The sequence below is a fragment of the Myxine glutinosa genome, chromosome 5 (genome assembly GCF_964187855.1).
Source record: "Myxine glutinosa chromosome 5, kmMyxGlut1.1, whole genome shotgun sequence".
NCBI classification, from domain to species: Eukaryota; Metazoa; Chordata; class Myxini; order Myxiniformes; family Myxinidae; genus Myxine; species Myxine glutinosa.
In genome coordinates, this window is record NC_136265.1 from 18433195 (window position 1) to 18450143 (window position 16949).

Sequence of the window (16949 nt, forward strand, 5' to 3'; positions counted from 1 at the left end):
AAAAGGTCCCACATTACCTTTGGGGAAAGGCCATGTTGTACCTTATCAAGATTCCACATTTCTGCCTCTCCTCTACGGAAAGTCATTATTTACTGTATTTCTCACAAGGACATTGCTTTGGCACATTATACCCGAAACAACCAAAAAATTATATATATATATATATATATACATATATAATATATATATATATATATATATATATACATATATATATATATATATATATTGTTACGGATCTCGGACGTCGGCTCTCCCCTTATCAAGGGGGGGTTAATCCCCTTGTCCTTTTATCTGGCCGACGCGAGTCCTGGAAGTTATACGTTACTTCCGGTCGGTATTAAATAGGGTTATTTGTCGACTTAGTCCTAATACCTAATTACTAACACCGACCGTGAAGCAAGGAAATAACTCCCGCCCGAACCACGGCGTTAGTGGACACGCCGAGCGAAGCGAGCCGCGATTCGGGCCGTTAACAAGGACTAGACCCGATTATGGCGGTTCCGATCGTGCCACGTTCACCCAATGGAGAAAAGACTCGGACGATCGGATTAGAGGAAACCAGGACGATAGGAAGAACAGATGGGTTTATTAATTATGTACAAAGTAAAGAGGAAATGAAAGAAGGGAATGCACAAGGAAGAGGAAGAAGCAGTTACACAGGGCAGCCTTAAACAGTCTTATCTTATTCCCTGGACAAACGGGCCCGTCTCACATACACACTCACACGGGGATTGTAGATGGTAGGGTGGAACAGGTTGATGGTCACCAGCGCGTCCAGGCTCCAATCCGGTTCCGGTCCAGGCTCCGGTCCAACGGACGAAACCCGGCAGGCAGCTCTTCAGTGTAACGCGAACGGACAGTTATAATGACGGGGGGGGGGGGGGGGGGGGGAGAAGGCTGGTACTAGCGTACATAATAGTTGCACACTCGCGCCAAACGCCCCCTCTCCAAGGTCCTGCTTTGAGCTCCCAATGCCAACGAACCCTCTCTGATCAAGCGCATGTACCCACGAGTTCGTTGTAATGTGCGCTCTCCCAATACGTCCTGTCAACACCAATCTTTCAACGAGTCCTCCAAGGCGAGCTCTTCTCATGAGTCCTGTTGCCAAGCGCATGTACCCACAAGTCCTCTTTAATGAGCGCCGCGCCGCTGCATAAGTCCCCTGGTAAGTCCTGTGAAAGGGCTTTGCGTTCGCGCTTTTATAAGTGAACCAGTGATCGCTCCGCCAGCCCAAAAGCCACGCCTATCAGGCAATCTTACTTCAGCCCTGGTTGGCTGGTCATCGCTTACCGGCCCCGCCCTGATGGTGGGTTGACGTGGCCACACCTCCATTCTTGTGCTCCGCCCCCTTTTTCCGGGCCTCACCTCATGGCTTATGGCGGTGTTGAGCAAGCTCACGGGCAGCGAAGGCTGCTGCTGCTGGCCGAGGAGCATTCCAAATTGGGAGGGCCGTGGGGTACAGACAGGAGGGCACGTAATGGCGTCGCTTGGAGAGGGAGGCTGTCAAAATGGACGGAATGGGGCCTACTCCTTATTTGATTGACACAACGCAGATTCAATTATTGGAAACATGGCCTTATCTATACACATACTAATGAAATAACTGAAGTCCTATGGTGACCTACGTGTTGCTTGTGGCCTATCTATGGGGTGCTACCTTTAACCTTTAATGATGTCATATTTACAAGTGTGGGTTCTCAAAACCGCAACTATATATATATATATATATATATATATATATATATATATATATATATATATATATATGTGAAGAAGCAGCTCTTCGTTTGGAAAAGAAGTCCACAAATAGCCTGAAATGACGCAGCAACTTTATTAAAACCAACTTATACAGATCCGGAGGAGACAAGACATCTACAGCAAGAACCAGCTTCATGCCAAGTCAAGCCTTCCTGGAAACACATTGATTCTCATTCACTTATATATGAATACGATTATCAGAAAATCTCCGAGAGGACAAAGCGACTGGCGAGAGTCCCTTCCACCGTTATCCCTAGCCCCCACCGTCATCCGCTGTCATTCGGGGGAGTCAGCCCTTCCTTATCATTCGGACCAAATGTTTCTCTGGGCTCCGAGAAAACAGAAATGTAACTCACAGAGAGAAGAGTGCATGCTTGGCCAAACAAACCCATATATTTTATGGGTTTGTTTACATGAGTAATTCAAAGCATGTTTATACAGAGTCATGCGTCGCTGTGATTAATACAAAATATATATGGTTAACGATAGGTTTATGTCTGCAATCTAAACATTCTACTAGCGTTACGCAAAATCACGCGCATGTGGGCGTGGTTTTACGACCGGCCTTATCTAGCCTCGAAAAAGCACACGTATACAATTTGTCCAGCACGACCGAAGCGAGCCTTTCCTCATCCAAAACTAAAACGAAGCAAAAACCCTTTATTAACTTTATGAAAATAGCATTTTTAAACAACATTTAAATCATAACACATTAGCAACCAACGTCTATAACTGAACTTTAGGCAATAACAAATCTACAACTTGACATTCCTTCCTCTTGTCTCGTCGAGACAAAGTATCTTAAGAGACAACGTGCCACATCGGGCTTTATTGAAAAATAATTGTGTAATGCGGGTATCTCCCAAGGGCATATCGTGCGCCCAAAGCGCCTCGCCCGTGCATTTGGCGAGCGTGTCGTGTGGTGCGTACTCGGAGCCTGAGGGCTCAGAACATGAAAGTCCATTAACGTTTCGGATCCACAACGAAGGTGTCTGGTCCAGATGAGGTTCTGCTCCGCCAGAGGGCCACCACCTCCCCTGCGGAACTTGCTCCCCCCACCCTTTGCAGACCCAGTCCTTGCAGATCTTCGAAGTTAATCAACGATCATGCCCATGAGGTCCCTCACGTGCTGCTGTTCTGGGGAATACAAAATGTCGTCAGTATCTTGTGTCTCAATTTCCTGATCAGGGTACAGAGCGTAAAAATCCGATTCACTTGAAGCATTTGAACTTAAAACATTTGGAAGAAAAGAGAGGGACTTCCTTTATGTCAAAGTCTCCCATGGGCGCCTGGTCGGCTTGCGGGTCTAGGACATCCGCGTCGGGTCCCTCGACCGCCAGACCCAGTGTCGCAATCAGATCCATAGTTGGGTCGGAAGGGGGCGTGCAGCTGTCAGCTTGTAATACATAAGCAGCGTTAGCCAGTACACGCAAGGGGTTTATAGCACAAGTATCACAGTCATCACATACACCGTTACAGGCAGCAGCCAGTTCCCACATGGGATCCGCACAAGTATCACAGTCATTACAAAATTCAATGCAATTTTCTGGAGCGCCGGTCGCAACTGCCTTGTTGAAGGACCCGTTCAGGTCGACGGCCTCTGTGGTCAGAGCCATAGTCGTTGTCGGCGGCTTCTTCACTTTCCATCCTGTAAAATACTTTCTTATACAGAGGAGGACTAGAGATTTCATTAGTGCCCCCCAAATTACTACCCCGATTATCACAGCCAGTGCGGTCAATAACCACTTCACTATGGTGCCCGTCCATCCCTGGAACCAGTCAGTGAGCCAGCTAAATGTATAAGAATTTTCGCGCGCGATCCGATCGATCCAATAGTATGTCATGAGCCGTAGCGGTGTCGTTTGCCACCTTTTCTAGGGTCAAAGCCAATTTGTCTATCCGGAAACTATCCATGACTGTGCCCGCTCCTGGGAAGAAGAAACCAAACACCTTTTCCCATAGACTCCCGTGTAGTTTAGTGGTTCCATCTTCGTTCATGACTGACCTCTTATAACGCCTGTCCAAGGACTTTGGGTCTAGCTCATCCAGTATCTCAACGTCAGGAAGGACTGAACCCAGATAACATGTGCCCCCCCAATTATTTGGTAAATAGGGGTAAGCCTTGTCGCCGCATATAAACATTGTCCCATGGGGTGGGACCAGGTGGGTGGATAAGCACTGGAGTCCCTTTACCACCCCATTTGTACCTATGATTAGGCCCATCCTTACTGTGGTTGCTGTGGTGTAGTGTCTGGTGCTTGTATGGCCAACTTACAGTGCGTGGCGTGGATCCACGAGGTCTTGCCCTCGCAAAAGACTGCCGTTGGTGTAGTCAGCAACACCTGGACTGGTCCCTTCCACCTTGGTTCCAAGGCGTTCTTGCAGGTGAAGTGCTCCACGAACACCTGGTCTTTTTCCTCTGGTGGAACACCTGGTCCACAAGTCTCCTGGGAACGCCTGGTCTACAGGTCTCCAATTCATAGATTAAATTCATTCAATTCATAGTTTCATAGAACACCTTTTCTCCAATTTCCTAATCCACTTTTTTTCAAGTGGATCCAATTTTATCCAATATTCAATTTTTAAATTCAATCCCATTTAATCCAGTCCAATTCAAATTAAATTCAATCCTTCTCTCAGCATCCCATTACCTGTTTCCAACATCAATAAAAATAAAATTATAAAATTAATAAAAATCAATCATCTCAAATCTCAAATCAAATCAAAAAATCAATAAAATAATAAAAATAAACGAAAATTACTTCAGCTAGAGTTTCAACTAGAATTAACACAAACAAACCACCGTTAACCTCCATTAACACAAGCAAACCACCATTAACCTCCATTAACATAAACAAACCACCATTAACCTCCATTAACCTCCATTAACCTCCCCCTATTATTTATTTATTTTCACGAATAAACAAATAATAGAAATAACCTGGTCTACTTCCAATTTCAATTCTGGTCAGTTCTGGTGTCTGGTCACACACAATGTTTTCCTCACCCACTGTGATTCGCTCAAAATAGATTCTCACTGTTATGTCTGAAATTCGTCTCATGAAAACCCATTCAAGAGTCCGGTGTAACAGATAGCCAAACACATAGACACGCCGAAGACCCCAGGGTACCCATCAAACTAGCTTGTCCCCAGATCCACAACACAGCGAAACATGTAACTTTACTAAAACTAGAACGGGCACTCGGTAGAGCGCATACCTTCGCCGCAGCTACTTTTGTTGCCAAAATAAAAGACTACAAGATCTGTGTAGCAAAGCCACACCTACGTTGTCATGCGGGAAGATTTGTTTCAAATTAAACCATTCTATCCCGCCAAAAGTTTGATATTGTAATCACATCCATGACCTTTTCATGACCTTGACCTTGACCTTTGACCCGATCGATTCCAAAATCTAATCAAATGGTTCCCGGATAATAACCTATCATCCCACCAAATTTCATGCGAATCGGTTGAATACTTTTTGAGTTATGCGAATAACATACACATACACACACACACACAGACATACAAATAAATACACAGCGATCAAACATAACCTTCCGCTTTTGCGAAGGTAATAATCACTTACTCATAACTAATACTCATAATAACTCATAATTACTTATGTAATTACTCATGCCAATACTTACTTAAAATAATGTAATATCCCAATCTTCACCCCCTATGCAAATCGAAGCACCCCGGACAATCCACAACCAATATCAACCACTGTAGCCGCCTTCCCGATTCCAGGCAGCCACACGCAGCCACATACATCTCCCTCCACGTCACACAAGACAACAGCCAACGAGTGTGTCCACCACACAGAAACCTTTGGCAATGCAACAACCGAACTCCCAGACAACCAACAACAAAACCCAATCCATCTCCATGGCTCATCAAGCAGTTCCAACTTAATCCAGCTTCACATACCGATTTCCCCAAAAACTCGTGAAACTTCACCCCCATTCTGGAAAAACCCTGGACTAAACCCTGACACCCTAAATAACTTCAGACCCATCTCCAATCTACCCTTTCTGTCAAAAGTTTTGGAACGTGCTGTGGCCACTCAACTCAAACATCACCACTCTGCCAATAACCTGTATGAAACATCCCAATCCGGATTCTGCTCCAGCCACAGTACTGAAACTGCTCTCCTCAAAATCACCAGCGACCTTTTCTCTCCTCTGATGCCGGCAACCTCAACATTTTCATCCTCCTCACCTCAACGCCTCCTTTGACATCATCAATCACACCATCCTCCTCACCCTGTTTAGACCAGCTTGTGCCTATTAAACCCAAATTAGTTCACCCCCAAGCCTACAAGGACCACCTACAGCACTGCAAAGATGTCCTCTACTCCACCTACTACCCTCAAATTATCCACTCTGGCTCTGGAATCCCAAAAGCACTCTTCTCTACAATAAACAAACTAAATAAACAAATAAATAAACAAACTTTACAACGTGAACAAAACTCCTCAGCGCCCTGGATACCACCACCTGTCATTCAGAGTAGACAACAGCATCTCCTTTCTGGCTTTCAGCATCTCCTTTCTCCTTTCTGGCATCCAAATAAAATTCTGGCTTCAAATCAACTTCCTCGAACTTAACTATGATAAATCTAAATTAATCTTCGTTTGCCCAAAACCACTCATAACTTTGCCCCCAACATCGATGGTTTCCCAGTATCCACCTTTTATGAATTTTATGAATCTTCTCATTATTCGAAAGTTTACAAAATGTCCCAAATCTGTATATTATTTTCTACTGTGGTTATATTAAACCATTATTTTACAAAATCCAACTTTCAATAAACTGAAAAATGCTTCGCCATGGAATAGTCCACCACTCATATAAATAATCATAAGAGTTCTGCGAAACATCTCCATCTTTAAAACTTAGCCAACCAATTTTAAACCACATGTTTTCCCCCCAAAAAACAAGTCACATTCTTTGTATATTGCCAACATTGTTCATCGTTTAAGTATCATCCAGAACTAAATTTTTATAAACCATCAACTTGTAGATGCATTTATTTATATCCCATTAACCCAAGAACTCTCAATTGCTTGGTTATATTTTAGTAATGTCATATATCCATATTTCTTTTCCAAAATGTTCCTGATATACACATTAATCCCATCTGTCTTTGTTTCCAGATGAACTCAAATCAGGAAATCAACACAAATCCTTATTACCTCCAATCAATCACACTGCACATCATTCCCCGTCCTTGATGGATAATTTTACATCCAGATGGGCACAGCATCCCATTTTTGGCGACCCAGCCCTGAAACAAGCCCCTGGACTCCTTGCAGGCTGGACCAAAACCCCTGGACGAGGTTGCATCCCAGTACTGACTCTGCTGCCTTCTTGCAAACCACTTCAACTCCATGAATTTTACATGTTTCGTGAACAGAACAAAGCCCTCTGTAATCGTCAGATTGAACCTGCCCCAAACCCGTCCATATAAACTCCATTGTTGTCCTGTTCATCTCTCTGTGTTACATTTACATTTTGTGACTCACAGCTCCTGCCTCCATGGAACAATGACGCCTGAGCACTCAATTAGCCCTCCCAGTACCAAAGACTTACAATCAGACCGACAGACAGACAAATAACAGAGGCATGTCGCCAGCCCCAGCACAGGACATCACCTTTCCGGGCAGGCACAATATAATCCACAGTATCGAAATGCCAATTTCTATCCGGAGCCTCGCAAAGCCAAAATCGGGCATGTTCACTGCATTTCACTGCATTTCACTGACCATGACTATCCCCATTGCTCGATCACGCACGTCACTGTGCTCGGCCCGGTTAAATTAAACTCAAGCGTACTGTACCTGACGCTTCCGGTCGGCACCGGAAGTCTGTTTATTTCTTGAGACCCCTGAATCGGGACATCAATCGACAATTACAACGACAAACAGAACTCGATATTCTCTGTTCATTAATTACGTACATGATTTCAGTTTTACCCACAATATAATGTCCCGATATTCTCCCCAGATTTAAGTTCTATATCCTGTCGTTAAAGCAACACCCTGTAGACTGACTCCGCCTGTCGTTCTTCCAAGGTTAGTGAATTGCCTCTGACCTCTTACCCTTACATATCTCGAACAAAGGTCAAATAAACTTCGAAAGGTCAAACTTCAAATTGGGGTAACCAGCGCTTTATTAACCCACAAGTAATGCAAGTCCGGCGACAATGGACAAATGACCATTAATGTGGCTCTACATAGCATAATGCTAACTTCTACGAATCCAACAACCGTCACAATCCGCCCAGGAACGTCCGTACGAGGCGTGCTTTACAATGCAGCACCCTTGCTACCTAGTGCACCTTTCGCACATCCCTCCTCGTTCGCACAACGCTTCATCAACAAACCTCCTCGCGCCCACACAACTGCAACCCCCGTGTCCACCCAGAGTGCCCAATCTGCGACCCACAATCTTCTCGGGGCACACACTTCCTCCTTGAAATCCATGCCTCAGAAATATAACTCCACAGAACAGACAGCAATGAAACCACAACCTCCGACAACCATTCGACGTACCTTATTCGCACATCTAGGTGTCTCCTTGCCCCCCGTCATTGCAAGAGCATCTTGTCTTGTACCTGGAACAATATCCTCCCAAGTACACTCATTCCGCTCCCATCCCACTCCTGACACTGGACAAATGGCTTCGTTACACACCTGACCACCGCACACCTTGGCACCAGCCACACCACATACCGACAGTTGAAACCTCGATATTCCTCTTTCCTCGGATAAGCGTTCTGTTGAAAACGTGACATTTCTGCTCAAATTATTGAATTTTAATAACTTAACCTTACCAGCATCGCTCGCCAGCAAACCCTTTGTCCGGCGCATCGATCAACACAAATCCTTCGATGCATCTTCCAGCCGCCACTCCGCACTGTACCTCACTTACTGTTTGAACAAGACTTCCTGTTGGAACTTGTCACCGGAAATTAATTACTCTGTCTTGAAATCGTTTATTTTAGCGTTTAGAAAATCATTCTAGAAATCGAATTTAGTTTAGAAATCGTTTCTTCCCCTTATATAAATCCATTTTAAATAACGTATTCCTTTTGTGACATTGCATGGCATGTATGTCGCAGGTGCCCACTATTCTGACATGGCTCATGACTCATGTCTAATTCTGACATGAAGATGAAGGACAAGAAGATGAAGGATGAAGGACATGACATGAAGAAGAAGATTCTGACAAGATACTGACATGAACGTCCGACATCCAGCAAAGTCGAAATGACCCACAATGCATTTGGGCACACATCCTCCTCTGAGAGTGGGCGAGTTATCGCCGGCACTCTGAGCAAATCTCATACAGCACACCCGTGACTCGCGGCTCGCTCGGCTCCTGCCCGAACGCACAATATCCCTCTACCCAAACTTCCACGGAGCCGCACGGCGGAAACACAGGTTTGTACCACACTTTAATTAAACGAACATCGCCAGGATTCTCGGATAGACGTTAATTTCACAACACACATGACAAAAATCCGATTTAAATTCAGAGATCGCCGATCGACCTGGCACAACCATCTCAACGCGACGACGCCACGCCGCCCCCCGTCCTGGCGCGCACCCTCGTGCCTCCACACGAATCCCAACACTCCCGCCTCGCGGTTTCCTGCGAGGCTCGTAGCCGTGGCAACCAAAACTGCGCGCCGCTCTCGAATGAGGGCCGTCATAACAGTGAGCTGTCATAACAAATCTACGACCTGGCATGTAGTGAGCTGTCAGAACATTGAGCTGTCAGAACTCATCCCTAGCTCGTAAACATCGCAAAAAACAGGATCTCCGACGCTTGACCTCTCTGACCCAAAATGCACTATATGACACCAATTCCAAAGGTGAGCTGCCTCAGCGATACATCCCACACATACAATCCACAATATCTGCCATTGAATGAACTCTTCAATTCAAGTAAAACACACATATTGATTCGAATTCTGAATTTAGTTCAACAAATTCCAAATCTCCGTCCGACTGCCGCTCGAAAGAAAAAAAACAGCCCATCCTGCAACCATCTCCAAGAAACCGCTTCATATCAACAGTAGGTCGACAAGGGCACTCCGAGTGCTTTCCTGACCCGATTTATATCAATTCGCTTCCCAAACAACTCCCAAACAGATGACAGACAAATACCTTGGCCAGATACACACGTCAATTAACATCCCAATATACATTCATTCCTCATTCATATACTCATATAAGTCTCCCAGACTTTGCGCGAAACTCAGATCGACTCAAATCATGCCTTTCTCCAGCCACTCTCATGTACAATCTTTGCTCATTCATGTTACGTCTCTCATTCAAGGAAAAGGATTTTTTTGGGACGGGTTGGACGGGGGTGGGTTGAGGTGAAAAAGGGAAGGCAGGGCGGGGTGTTGGGGTGTTGCCTAGAGCCCCGGGACTGAGCTCAGATCTTGGGGGGGTGGGGGGTGTTGCCTAGAGCCCCGGGACTGAGCTCAGGTCTTGGGGGGTTGGGGGGTCTTGGTCTGGTATCTGGTCCAGCGGCATCACTCGCTGATTTACTTGTTTAACTGCTTACTTACTTGTCCTCTGGCCAGGGATTATTTAAATCTTTAGTTAACACAGCCCAGTCCTTTAATGGTCTTACCGCGGCAAAATGATGCCTCTTAAACATGAAAGATGCCGGGGTTCCCTTAAGGGGTTCCCCTTCTTTCATTAGCTTGCTTCCCATCTTATTGCTCTGGGCTGATCCTTCCTGGAAAGTTCTCGGCCTGGCTCAACCTTTACGGCTGTCCGACCTCACTTTTCCCCCTTCCCTTGTACCGAACGTTATCTTCACCGATATCCTGCGCAAATCCTTTTACTGGCCATGTTTTTATGGCCCTTCTAAGTTAGCCACAGCCCTTCGTTCCCTGGCATGCAATGGCATACCCCATCTTGTCTCTGGGCTGTTCCTTCCTGGAAAAATCTTGGCCACCTGGCTTCAGCCTATATGGCTGTCCGACCTCATTTTCCCCTCCTGGTGCTAACTGTAACTTTAAGCTTACTGTTAAGTCCTTACTGGTATCCTTACTTGTTTATCCTGGCTTTAACAAAGCCACGTCATTCTGAGGCCTAAAATGAGCCTTTACTTACAATTTCTGTTCGAGTGCAGGCCGCGCGGAGATAGGGAGACTGAATCTGCTCGAGGGAGGAAGGTACGAATTTGGAATAATAGCCCTCTGATATAAAACAACTCCCACCTTTAATCAAATCCGCGTGCCGGCGCCGGCCTCAGGCAGCCTTCCTCCTGTCCCTCGGGCTCCGTTTCCCGTCGTCCGGTGCTGACCCCACTCCTGGTACCATCTGTGAAGAAGCAGCTCTTCGTTTGGAAAAGAAGTCCACAAATAGCCTGAAATGACGCAGCAACTTTATTAAAACCAACTTATACAGATCCGGAGGAGACAAGACATCTACAGCAAGAACCAGCTTCATGCCAAGTCAAGCCTTCCTGGAAACACATTGATTCTCATTCACTTATATATGAATACGATTATCAGAAAATCTCCGAGAGGACAAAGCGACTGGCGAGAGTCCCTTCCACCGTTATCCCTAGCCCCCACCGTCATCCGCTGTCATTCGGGGGAGTCAGCCCTTCCTTATCATTCGGACCAAATGTTTCTCTGGGCTCCGAGAAAACAGAAATGTAACTCACAGAGAGAAGAGTGCATGCTTGGCCAAACAAACCCATATATTTTATGGGTTTGTTTACATGAGTAATTCAAAGCATGTTTATACAGAGTCATGCGTCGCTGTGATTAATACAAAATATATATGGTTAACGATAGGTTTATGTCTGCAATCTAAACATTCTACTAGCGTTACGCAAAATCACGCGCATGTGGGCGTGGTTTTACGACCGGCCTTATCTAGCCTCGAAAAAGCACACGTATACAATTTGTCCAGCACGACCGAAGCGAGCCTTTCCTCATCCAAAACTAAAACGAAGCAAAAACCCTTTATTAACTTTATGAAAATAGCATTTTTAAACAACATTTAAATCATAACACATTAGCAACCAACGTCTATAACTGAACTTTAGGCAATAACAAATCTACAACTTGACATATATATATATATATATATATATATATATATATATATATATATATATATATATATATATATATATATATATATATATATATATATATATATATATACACGTAGTGTGTTCAAAAAGTATCCGACCTTTATTTTTTGTGCGTAAAAAAAAAAGAAGCTAGGGAGGCGTTGATTGGTGCACGTATGTAGGCGATCCTAATGCACACGCGTGAATTTTTTCCCACCTGCAGAAGCTGTCATTCGACGGCAGACCGCCGATGAGTGAGGACATGTAAGTGAGCGCCGTCGGATTTTCGTTTTTGACAAAATGGCAGAAAAACTTGAACAACGCTACTGCATCAAATTTTGTGTTTTTTGGCCTCGGGGATGTTGGATGCTTCCATTGTGATGACTGCAACTTGGTTTCTGGGTCGTACCCATAAACCCAGGACTCATCGCCAGTGATCACTGTGTTGAGGAAGCTGGGATCGCTGTTCACAGTCTCCAGCATGTCCTGTGCGATCTCCAAACGGAGTTGCTTCTGCTCAATCGTTAGCAGCTTTGGTACGAACTTCGCTGAGATTCTCCTGAAGCCCAAATCCTTCTTCATAATGGAATGAACGGTGTTGAATCTTGCGGATCGTTTCCACTTGGGAATCGCCAAGCTTTACACAAAATTTGATGCAGTAGCGTTGTTCAAGTTTTTCCGTCATTTTGTCAAAAACGACGAAAATCCGACGGCGCTCACTTACATGTCCTCACTCATCGGCGGTCTGCCGTCGAATGACAGCTTCTGCAGGTGGGAAAAAATTCACGCGTGTGCATTAGGATCGCCTACATATGTGCACCAATCAACGCCTCCCTAGCTTCTTTTTTTTTACGCACGAAAAATAAAGGTCGGATACTTTTTGAACACAGTATATATATATATATATACTAGCAAAAGTATCCGTCATTGCCGGGTAACAATGAATCGCTTCCTGACAGGAATATGATATGCACAATCTGTGTCCATCATCTGGAGGGAATTTTAAAAATAGATCGCAGGTACAGTGGACTCTGATGCAGTGGAGTGACACCCTATCCCATGGAAGTTACACTCACAAACTGCTTACGAAGTACCAGGCTATTCTTCTACAATTTAATAAACCATTCGTGTAAGACAATGACATTATTTTGCTCCTTCAGCTGACAGTTTTGTTCAGTTTCGTTCAGTTTCAGTAACACACACACATGCACACACAAAGTAACACACACACACACAAAGTAACACACACACACACACACAAAGTAGCACACAAACACACACACAAAGTAGCACACAAACACACAAAGTAACACACACACACAAACACACACACACACACAAAAAGTAACACACACACACCCACAAAGTAGCACACAAACACACACACAAAGTAACACACACACACACACACACAGAGTAACACACACACACCGGCACCGTACTCGAAAAGCCAGATGCATATATCTATCTCCGGCACCGATCTCGTATAGTGAGATGCATTTTACCTGACAAAGTTAAATAAAATAAAAACTACCACCAGAAAGAATCCCAGCCTCGCTGAAATAAATGCATATATACAGTTGGATATAAAATCGCAAGATATGGTAAATTTTGTCAGATTTTACTCCAGATTTGGACATTTAATTAGTCTACAGCATCCAATCCTCATATCCAAATCCAGATTTTGATGATGTGCTTCAATTATGTAATGATAATCGATTGTGTTTCCAAGGCACGTTTGAGTAGACCGAAACAAAATGGCGGCTTAAGAACCCAGCGAGGTGCAGTGGGCTGACCAAGATGGCGGGCCGCCATTTTGGTACACCACCACATCAGGTTTTTTTCTTATGAGCACTTCGTTAATCATCTTCAAAAAGGGTGTTATAGCACCCTTTTTGCAATCTGTTGGAGGTCCAGGTGTATGCATGCAAAGTTTGGGGCCACTAGGTTTCATGGTTTTGGAGTTGTGGAGGAGACAGACAGACAGACAGACGGACGGACATTGCCATATATATGTATGTATATGTATGTATATGTGTGTGTCTTTATGTGTGTATTTATGTGTGTATGTGTATATATAGAAATTTATTGAGCCACGTCGAACGGTGCAGGTTGAGGTTGTGGGTGGTGGTTCATTTCAGCCTAAAGGGGTAGTGACTGAGTGTGGAAGAGAAATGAAGGTGTGTGTGTATGTGTGTGTGTGTGTGTGTGTGTGTGTGTGTGTGTGTGTGTGTGTGTGTGTGTGTGTGTGTGTGTGTGTGTGTGTGTTGCAGGAGTGAGTGTGGTTTGCATGAATGTGCTTTTTGTTTGAGTGGATTATTTTAAGGGTCGGTGGTGGTTGGTTAGGTGTGGTTTTTTTGGTATGTGAGTGAGTGGGTGAGGGGATGTGGATTCTGGAAGTGGAGGCGATTTTGTTGTTGTCGTCCGTTTTCTCACTGGCTGGGGGTGGGGGTATGTACACAACCAGGTGTAGCTGCTGCATGTGCAGGTGAATGTGCCCCTGCTGGCCCACCTCAGCTGACCATATCGAGGTTGAAGCGCCGAAACAGGATGATGCTGAGGACCTGGTCAGTGAGGCAAATTTGTGACCAGGTGTGTTTTGAAATTATGTCGTGTGTAATATATATATATATAATAAATTTTTTCTCTTCTTTTTAAAGAAGTAATCAAAAAATTCCAATCAAAAATTATCTAGATCTACTCTACTGATTTAAGTAACAAACACGAAAGAGTAGACTTTAACCCTTCAAACACACACACGATATCCCTTCAAACACACACACTCTAACCCTTCAAACACACACACTCTAACCCTTCAAACACACACACTCTAACCCTTCAAACACACACACGATATCCCTTCAAACACACACACTCTAACCCTTCAAACACACACACTCTAACCCTTCAAACACACACACTCTAACCCTTCAAACACACACACTTTAACCCTTCAAACACACACACGATATCCCTTCAAACACACACACTCTAACCCTTCAAACACACACACTCTAACCCTTCAAACACACACACTCTAACCCTTCAAACACACACACTCTAACCCTTCAAACACACACACTTTAACCCTTCAAACACACACTTTAACCCTTCAAACACACACACTTTAACCCTTCAAACACACACTTTAACCCTTCAAACACACACACAATATCCCTTCAAACACACACACTCTAACCCTTCAAACAAACACACCCTAACCCTTCAAACACACACACTCTAACCCTTCAAACACACACACTCTAACCCTTCAAACACACACACCCTAACCCTTCAAACAAACACACCCTAACCCTTCAAACACACACACTCTAACCCTTCAAACACACACACTCTAACCCTTCAAACCCACACACCCTAACCCTTCAAACACACACACTCTAACCCTTTAAACCCACACACCCTAACCCTTCAAACCCACACACCCTAACCCTTCAAACACACACACTCTAACCCTTCAAACACACACACTCTAACCCTTCAAACACACACACTCTAACCCTTAAAACACACACACTCTAACCCTTCAAACACACACACTCTAACCCTTCAAACACACACACTCTAACCCTTCAAACACACACACGATATCCCTTCAAACACACACACTCTAACCCTTCAAACACACACACTCTAACCCTTCAAACACACACACTCTAACCATTCAAACACACACACGATATCCCTTCAAACACACACACTCTAACCCTTCAAACACACACACTCTTAACCATTCAAACACACACACGATATCCCTTCAAACACACACACTCTAACCCTTCAAACACACACACTCTAACCCTTCAAACACACACACTCTAACCATTCAAACACACACACGATATCCCTTCAAACACACACACTCTAACCCTTCAAACACACACACTCTAACCATTCAAACACACACACGATATCCCTTCAAACACACACACTCTAACCCTTCAAACACACACACTCTAACCATTCAAACACACACACGATATCCCTTCAAACACACACACACACACTAACCCTTCAAACACACAAACTCTAACCCTTCAAACACACACACACACTAACCCTTCAAACCCACACACTCTAACCCTTCAAACACACACACGATATCCCTTCAAACACACACACACACTAACCCTTCAAACACACACACTTTAACCATTCAAACACACACACACTAACCCTTCAAACCCACACACTCTAACCCTTCAAACACACACACGATATCCCTTCAAACACACACACACACTAACCCTTCAAACACACACACTTTAACCATTCAAACACACACACGATATCCCTTCAAACACACACACGATATCCCTTCAAACACACACACTTTAACCCTTCAAACACACACACGATATCCCTTCAAACACACACACTCTAACCCTTCAAACACACACTCTAACCCTTCAAACACACAAACTTTAATCCTTCAAACACACACACTCTAACCCTTAAAACACACACACTCTAACCCTTCAAACACACACACTCTAACCCTTCAAACACACACACCCTAACCCTTCAAACACACAAACTTTAATCCTTCAAACACACACACGATATCCCTTCAAACACACACACTCTAACCCTTCAAACACACACACCCTAACCTTTCAAACACACACACCCTAACCCTTCAAACACACACACTCTAACCCTTCAAACACACACACTCTAACCCTTCAAGCACACAAACTTTAATCCTTCAAACACACACACGATATCCCTTCAAATCCACACACCCTAACCCTTCAAACACACACACCTTAACCCTTCAAACCCACACACCCTAACCCTTCAAACACACACACTCTAACCCTTCAAACACACACACTCTAACCCTTCAAACACACACACCCTAACCCTTCAAACCCACACACCCTAACCCTTCAAACACACACACCATAACCCTTCAAACCCACACACCCTAACCCTTCAAACGCACACACCCTAACCCTTCAAACACACACACCCTAACCCTTCAAACACACACACACACACATACCCTAACCCTAAAGGGCCAGAATGCATGGTCATACAATTGG

General features: G+C 44.4%; 1 long non-coding RNA gene across 1 annotated transcript; it reads right to left on the reverse strand.

Moving 5' to 3' along the window:
• Nucleotides 1-2401: 2401 nt before the first annotated feature.
• LOC144892206 (uncharacterized) lies at nucleotides 2402-11165 on the reverse strand. The gene is made up of 2 exons (XR_013623408.1): nucleotides 11012-11165; nucleotides 2402-4223 (listed from the first exon to the last, which is right to left on the reverse strand). It is a non-coding gene; the product is annotated as an uncharacterized LOC144892206 (long non-coding RNA).
• Nucleotides 11166-16949: the final 5784 nt, after the last annotated feature.